Source organism: Stylophora pistillata, chromosome 13, assembly GCF_964205215.1.
Source record: "Stylophora pistillata chromosome 13, jaStyPist1.2, whole genome shotgun sequence".
NCBI lineage: Eukaryota > Metazoa > Cnidaria > Anthozoa > Scleractinia > Pocilloporidae > Stylophora > Stylophora pistillata.
Window position 1 is genome coordinate 15,956,615 of NC_142531.1, and position 8,742 is coordinate 15,965,356.

Below are 8,742 nucleotides of genomic sequence, written 5' to 3' on the forward strand. Positions count from 1 at the left end.
TAACCATGTGGTACGGATAGAAATAAAACATATTTATAAAGAGAAATCCGCAGGTTATTCTTCCTCAGTTGACGTTTGTGAAAGATTTAAATCAAAATAGCGACATAAACCATAATGGTCTTTTGTCCCATGATTCATATAAATGGTCCCTAATGATATTCAGTTCATTTTGCTTGACTAAATTTGTCTAAATATGGAAGATATTGCAATCGCTACTTATCTTCTCCATATCCGCCTCTTCCAATTCTATCTGGTTTGTTTTTCCTTTTGATCATTTGCTTAGTCTAACCAAACTTATATTTGTAGTTTCCTTAAAAAATTAAATCGGCGTTTCATCAATTATAAAAGTCGGTATTACTTTGGAACGCGAGAAAAAGTCAACTGGAAACAAATGGAATTTAGAATCAGTGAGTTAATGTAAACCTCTGAGAAGCAGCTAAGATTTGACGCATTGAGCCAAAACTTCTCCGGGATTAATTTGCAAAACGTTACAATGATGAATGTTACTGATGACACGGCAATTGTCCCACTGGAGGATAGTTACCTTATCACTTTCATTATCGACAGCATTCCAAGTCTCATCACAGTCCTGCTCAACGTGCTGGTGATAAAGGCCAAGATGAGGGAGACCTCGACACCGAACCAACAGCATCATGTTGTTTAAATGTGATAATTAATGGTCGAAGATTTGGCTTTGAACGAAGTCACCTGCCTGGTAAAACTTGTCCTCTTTCAGCAGCTCATACACATGTATTCCTCTATATGAAACTGTCGCAAAATTAACCGAGTAACATTCTTAGTATATAATACAAAATTAAGTGTACCCCCGGGGCCAGTTAGCTTCAATTCGGCCAAAAACAGTGGTATTTAGTCCGTGCGAGTGGCTATCTCGTTTGAAGTTTTTCGCGCAGAAAGTGTGCACACCCAACGATACTACTAGCATTTAAGGTGAGACAAAAATTTTTGATTCCCATTGGCGTCTTAATCTGGCAAACTTGATGTCAGCACGCTACTCTTGTAATTCATTGTGTACATTGTCACGGTTTCGCAGAGACACGATGAAGTAAGTGAAATACCAACTGCGTGAAATGTAACTATGTTCTTAAAGATATCATAGGCAACTTTTATAATGATTGAAATGGACGGTGCTACTGGTTTTGATTACCCCCAATCGAGCAGTAATAATCCGCCACTTTTGTTTTGATATCTGCCTCAGAGTGTTCGATGCTTCCCATGTTTGAATTCCAATTATGTTTATGGTGTTGTCTGTGTTTTGATAAATAATCAACAAAATGCGGCATCGTTCAAAGGTCAATTTACTTTCTTCGATGTCAGGGAAAAGTCAGTCAGGAAAAATTTGTCTTTGAAAGATGTCAAGGAAGAGTGAAAGCTTATCATCCTGTTATGAGATGATAAAACTTCACCTTCTACAATGTAGATATAACTCAAGTATATTCATTTAAGTAAATTATATAGCCGACTCCTGAAAACATACGGTTTCCCCTTGTAGTGTAAGTTGAAGTTGGTTTTCGAATGAAATACACGCTTTCTTTCAGTTTTTTTCTAACATCTCAAATTCTTTGGGGAATTTCACAGACATAATTCGTGGTGGAATCGAACGACAAGTTGATTTTGGGCATGGGTTCAGTTCCAAGAAAAAATCCTTTTCCACGTTACATTAAACTATCAATTGTTGGACCCTGGATATGACTTGGTGAATGAATAAATTCGTATGGTTGTTAACTATTTGGTGAGGGAAAGTTTGCTTTTTCAAAGAATAATCGGGGAATTTTAATGACCAATGGTTGTGGCCATCATTTTATATCCGTTCCAAAAAAATTGAGACACTAACGGAATTTGAAGCAAAGAATGCATTGTAGAGGTTCCAGACATAACATTCATACCCCGGTTCTCAAGAGGGTCAGAGGAAATTCCAAAGGGGCAAATTAAACCACGCATTTTTTTTCAGTAAAAATTGTTTTCAAGAAACTAAACCTTCCCTGGAGGCAACTTAAACGAACTTGATCATCAATAATCAGTCAATATTTTAGTCTTTCGACATCTTTTGTAATAAAGCAAGGATAAGATTTTGAGTTAAATTGCTGTTGCTGCAGATTGAATTGATTGTATTGTTGCAGTGCTTGCTGCCGCAAGTGCTGATGCTGTTGAGCTATTTGAGCCTCAAATTGCTCTTGTCGCTTGTGCGGTAAAGCCAGTTCTTGTCGGGCACAATGAGTTCCACAATATGTTCTAGAATAGTTTCTGCTTCAGACAAGGGCTCGGGATTTGTCCCTGACTATCCTTTCTCCTTTCTCATTTTAGCTTTAAAATCAGAGAACTGTTTATTAAACCCGTCTCTCACACTTCTCTGGTCCTTGGCCATAACTTTAAATGCATCATGTTGGTTCACACCACCTGCCACCTCATTCCATGCTTGGCCAGATTCCTTTGCACCGTGTTTGAATTTATTGGGCTCAACGTATCGAACTTCTCTGAGGAGAAGTATGTCTTTTTCAGGCGGCTATCGAAAAGTCCCAGTAAATTACACGAGAAAAATTCATTAATTAATAGTCTCTTTTGCAGTTGTGTGCTTGGTTGCCAAGCCTTTGAACGGGAGTGAGGCTAGGAGTGACCTTGTCATGATACAAACCTCGCTGCCTTTCAAATGTAAATCACTTTGTTATCATACTAACAAGATACTGGTCTCAATCACGACAAGGTCACCTTAAGCCTCACTCTGAATCAATGGCTTGGCAACTAAGTACACAACTGTAAAATGGCCTATTAGGTGTGCTTGTGCGGACGTTTAAGACATCAGCAAATCTAATAACCAATACATCTTATCCTAAGAATAAAAATAATCGACAAAAATTCTATGATAAAAATGTTTATGAGTCACAACTTTTTTCCGACATCTTTGGATGTAATCTCTGTTACCAACCTAAAAGAATAACATGTAAACAAATAAACATCGCCGAAAGTGTGATAAATGTACCACTCGCTAGAAGTGTCTCTACGTCCAACAGCCGAACAGGGTTTTTAAAATACGTGTCCGGCAACCATACTTTTTTACAAACTTCCTTTCGAAACACTTTCCACTATTAAGAAAAGTATCGTAAAGTTTTGAATAGCGTTTCTAAAAAAGACATCAAATCAATGGTTAGAAATGTTTTCTAAAGTGACGAAAAGATAGCGATTTTACAGCATACACTAGCTTAGAAAATTCCTCCACTTAAAAACCCAAATTAAATTTTGAAATCCTAGACATTTGAAATAGAACATCTATATACGCTTAACACATTTGAAAAAACAATTCAGGACTGTTCTGTTGAACTTTCTGACTGCCAGACACGGAGTATTTACTAAAACCTGTTCGGACTGTTCGGCTGCCGGATATGTAGACACAAAAACGTTTGCAAATCAACATTTCTAAAACAAGAATTAGGAAAAATTTACTTAGACCCGGTTCAGACGCCTTACTTCAGCCGTACCGAATCGAATTCAACGTATTAAGTTCATGTGAAGTACGGCGTCTAAATCAATTCGGAACGGCTAATTTAATTTAGATCGGCTCGGTCAATTAATCCCGCCTGACTCAGAACGGCTGTAGACCGCTTTGATTCCGACGCCGTACTTCACATGAGCCAAATAAAATGCACGAATTATTCTAATTTATTTTTCTTACCGTTTTTGAATGGGAGCATGTGCAAAGAAGTGTTGCAGAAGAAAAATGGCGGCTTGAAGGACCGAGCAAAACCGGGTGCTGACAGATATTGAATGGGCGCCCTATTCTACGCCTTTCGAACTGACACTGATTCTTCGCTCGGTCGGTTCTTTGGGCATAATGTAGTTGTCCTCTTCGTCCGCAACAACCAATCCCCTCCCGCCTTTTTTTGTGTATCGCTCGCCAAAAGTGACGCTTTTACCAGTGTGGTAATCTTTGTTTTCTTTAAAAATTGAACATTTATTGCATATTGGAATTTCACGTCTCAAGCAAGCATATTTGGTGGCGCTGAAACGTACGCTTACTGATCAACGGCCGGACTTTATTTAGGTCCCACCTTCAGAGGCCGAAAAATTCGTTTTTTCTTTATTGGACTAGATTGAAGTTAGACATTTTACCTAATGTTTACAAAAAGAAAAATTTTGAAATCTAAAAAAGCGTTCAACTCATTTAAATCTGGAGAGTGTCATAATCTCGTAAATGGGCGAACCTCCTGGGTGAATATTCGCGGCAATTTCATATTGGTATATTTTTTTTTACATCGTGCACTTGACAAAATTCGCACGTGAAAGTTCTCTGCTTGTGGAAAGTATTTTCTGATGGATAAAAAACTGCAATTAAAATTAGAGAGGAGTCCCTGGGCAAAGAAAAAGAAAGATAAAAAACAAAACAGGCCCAAAGAGGAGAGAAATGACACCATCTTATCAGGATAAAAACTAGTCCTAGCACTCCTCACCACGCTGGCATCCAAATTACGAACAAAGAAGTTGCAATCAAATCTATTTTTGCCTTACATAAGCTATAAGGTTAAAAAAGAAGTTTCCTTTCAATAAGCATGTACCGGTCTTGATACAGAACAGACCCAATCGCCTCGAATCGTATGAAATCATGAATAAACCTAACCGAGGAAACTCATTTCAGCGATAAGGGCATTACTTAAGCAAAAACTAGCTGTTTGGCTTTTCAGGAGTTTCTCCAGCTTTACCCTTTTTTCCGCGGGTTTTTTCTTTGCCAATATTTCCCATTACTCGACGTTTAACAGAGCGAGATCAAAAAACGCGTCTGCTATGCGATACTTTTCCCGGGGAAATCTTGATGCATTGTCATTGACGCCAGGAGGTCCCGTATTCCCATTGGTTCGCGGTTTCAGGAGGCGAGATAATCTCTTGGTGTGGCGCTAGTTGTTTACAAACCTTTAGGAGCTAAAATCTCGCATTTGATTTTAATTGAGAGGAATACATCCACTTTGAGCGAATTTATAAGGTATGTAGATTTGACCAATTTTCGTGAAATTTTGCCAAAACATTCCACGGATAATGACAAACGAAGGTGTGTCAGGAAATTTGATGTTTGAAATATTTTTCACGTTGTGTCCATTTACTCAACACCTTACGCTACTCTAACTTTAGACGTGGATATCTAGACAACCAATCAGAATGTCGCAAAAGCCTGACACTCAGTTGTTGATTGCATGATGCAATCAACAATAGATTGTGAATGAGACTGTGCAGGTATTTAGCTCGTGGAGCGAGATCTGATACCCGATTAATTCAATACAAGGACCCTCGGTCGTTTCACGCCTTACCGGTTCCTGATACTCCCTAAATAAAAGAATCGCCTAAATTAAATTTTATTTTTATCGTAAACTGCATGTATTAAGCTTTCTTTTGACGTATAGTTTGTTAGAGTTTTCTACAAACTATCACGCATACGAATTTTTTTCCCGAAGGACACCCACGAAGGTGGGAAGTAACCTTAAAGAAGTGACCAAATGAAATACTTAAAACTTCCTTACAACGACCATGCCATACAAATAACTTTCGTTCTTTACAACACTTATCAAATTTGCTACTTTAAACCGTGCCGGTCCCGGCCACAAATTTTCTTCACTTAGTTATTAATTTCGGCTTCCTGGTTAGCTCAATTGGTAGAGCGCCGGACTGTTGTGCGGTAGGTTGAGGGTTCAAGCCCCGGCCGGACCAACACTCAGGGTCTTAAAATAACTGAGGAGAATTTGCTACCTTACTATAATATCTAGAAATGGATAGATATTCTAGTCTTCTCGGATGAGGACGAATAAACCGTAGGCCCCGTCTCCTGCAGGGTTAGGGGTAGGAGACGTTAATTTCCCACGCACGAGATTACTCTGTGGTGGATGTCCTCCCCTGGGGTGGGATGGGTGGGTTTACTGGGCCCGCAGTAATTGGCGCAAGCTGTTGCGGTGTCCCTGCCTGTCAGCGAATCTAATAAATTAAAATCAAATTAAAATCAATTCAGCCGGGATTAACTAATTTAGGTCGGTCTTAAGTTGAATTCGATTCGGCTCGGCTTGAAGTATGGCGTCTGAACTGAGCCTTACTTCTCAGCTGAGGTTTCTTTAGCTGCCATGATCAACAAGCTGAATAAAACGACAAGATATAAGCTTAGCCTTTTGACGACATTACTGTAAATCAAATTTCCAACCTTGTTTTGTCGCACAAAAAAGAAATTTTCCAGGGGTGTTAATATCAACGTCAAGAAAAACCCATGCCTTCACCACGACTAGCTAGAAACCGTGGGAAAACGCACCGTCCCGGAGCTCTAACGGTGACATTTCAATAGTGTGAAATGTTGCGTGACACTCATCCAACAGTCGTGGTCGACCGTCGTCGACAAAGTCAACCCACACATCCAAAAAAAAAAAACTCTTTCATGCGTAGCATGCCAAAGTTTATACGTGTGTTGAGCAAAGGTTAAAGTTCTAAATAGTTGGCGAGACATGTCCGTTGCTATTATTACGTTAATTATAATGTTGTGGGGAAACTTTTCACGGAAAGGGATCTATGCATCAGTATTGCTCCTATCAGTCTCCGAAGGTACTCAGAGAACTACATCTCCCCTTTAGGTAAGTTATCCTTCGGGGAAATTGCATTTCTATTGGAGAGACAAACTTTCAACACGTTCTTAGCTTTTGTCCTAAATTTGAAACTATTTCCTCGTATCACGTAAAGGCATTATAAATTGAAACAGCTAAACCTAATTGGTTTAAATTCTCTCAGCAGCAAGGTCCTATTCTGCACATGTAAATGCTGAAGTTGTGAGAACATTTGCCGAAGATTTTCCAAGACCATCTCCAGAGGCTGCTTAATAGGATTTTCCCACTACATTAATAGCCAAGGGCGTAGCCAGGGGGGTAGGAGGGTCCTGGGGTGCCCGTGACCCCCCCTTGGTAGGTCTTCTCTAGAGCAAACAACCTACAATATTCAGGTGGCGAAAACGCCTTCACAATATCTTGGCCGTAAAAGCCATTGATATGGGCCTTCGTGCCGCGATAATACGACTGAGCCCGCTGATACACGCGGGAGAGCAGCGGTGTAAATGGTGAGTAGCCTCTGTGACCCCCCCTTTGAAAAATCCTGGCTACGCCCCTGATAGCGATCATCAAACTTAAATCCTTTGTCAACATATGGGTGAGAATCACTTGATTGCAAAGGGAAGAAGGAAGTTAATTCTTGAGCGCCCCTAAGATAGCTGGTGTCACGGGAAAATTTAGTGACCTTTCCCTGTGGATGTTTAAGCATCATGATTTATTCGCTGTTTTCAGAATTTTAGCGTTCTCAATTCATGCGAGTTTTTTTCATTGTGATGTTTTAAAAAGATATAAAGCCACAAGTACATTTTGAACTAGTTAAATTGCACAGCTGCATCTCGGTACTTTTGTTGTTCAATTCTAGTGAAAATTTAGGTAAATATAAGCGTTAAAGGTCTTTCAGGAAAAAGATTAGTTCTCATGGTGGTTGGCAGCTGAGTTTATTCTCGTTATTTTAATTTCCTTTCATACGATCAATAGTTTCCACACCAACCTTACATAGATAAGCAGAAACTTTTAATTACTTTCCACTCTTATTTCCTGAGCTGCGCTACTGCAATTAAGATAGGTATATTTTCTATAACAGAGCTGCAAATTCCCACCTGAGTTTCCTATTAGTAATGACCTCGAGTTGATCGCATCCGTCCTTTTAATTTGAAATTCTTTCATCGTAGAAACAGTTGGGAATGTTTAAGTAGTTTTCGTTAAACTTCAAAGAGATCTCTGCCGCTTCTTTTGTTATGCTGTTAAAATACGGTCGATTTGGATAACAATAGCACTTCACACCAGTTAGCTTCTAAGCAGTTACCTTATACAGGTTTGTTGATTACAAATGAATAAAGGCTGATAGTTTCGAAAGAAACTGTTTGGGGCTGCGTCGGTGGGAGTAACGAAATAATCTGGATATATCAACAAAGTTGAAATGGTAAATTGGCCACCGTAACGATTACAAAAGCTGACGTTTCGAGCTTTGCGACTCCGCCCAATACGAAATATATTTTCTCCCAACAAGCCGTCAATATAATGTGGTATTTTCGTCTCAAAATCGCAATTAGTTTTGTATATTAGTTTTTAAGAATGATGGATTTAACTGAGTGGTTGTGAGGGTGAAACGTGAGAGTGAATGGAATGCGGTCGGAATCTTCCTTATGCGACGTTTGTAGTGCTGAATGTCGATCAATAAGTTGAGCGCGGTGGTAACCCGCTTGAACGGTTTATGCACTAGTGTGTATTAGAAACCTACAGACTCGCATAATTACTTGTTGTATTCGTCTTCGCATCCATTTCACGTTAAGAATTCCATTCCTTTTTCTCAGTTTCTAAGACTTCGTCGTTTATGTAGTGATGACTCTGATTTCCATCACAAATCAGAGTCAATGTGCCAGTTCTTCGATAAACGTGGTTACCCTGTTTCCGTCTTTCAAGCGGGTTACCACCGCGCTCAACGACGGAAAGGTGTTCTCGGAATCGGTCACCTAGTCTTTTGCCTGTTTCGCCGATGTATATCTTTTTGCAAGAAGGGCAAGTTATGCAATAGTTTACATTAGCGGAGGTGCACGTGAAGTGATCGGTGATCTTAATGGATAGTTTGTGTTCCGATATTTTATCAGTGTTGTGAATGAAAGGACATGTTTTGCATCGTGTCTTACGCTAGTTACTTTGCGCGCCT

The 8,742-nt window shown here is 39.5% G+C and overlaps 1 long non-coding RNA gene across 1 annotated transcript in view; it reads left to right on the forward strand.

The window, feature by feature from the left end:
* LOC148717841 (uncharacterized) overlaps positions 1-8,123 on the forward strand; it is a 51,685-nt gene extending 43,562 nt beyond the window's left edge. Inside the window, exon 3 of the long non-coding RNA XR_015994599.1 lies at positions 6,763-8,123. This is a non-coding gene — a long non-coding RNA (uncharacterized LOC148717841). The remainder of the gene's footprint in view (positions 1-6,762) is intronic.
* Positions 8,124-8,742: the final 619 nt, after the last annotated feature.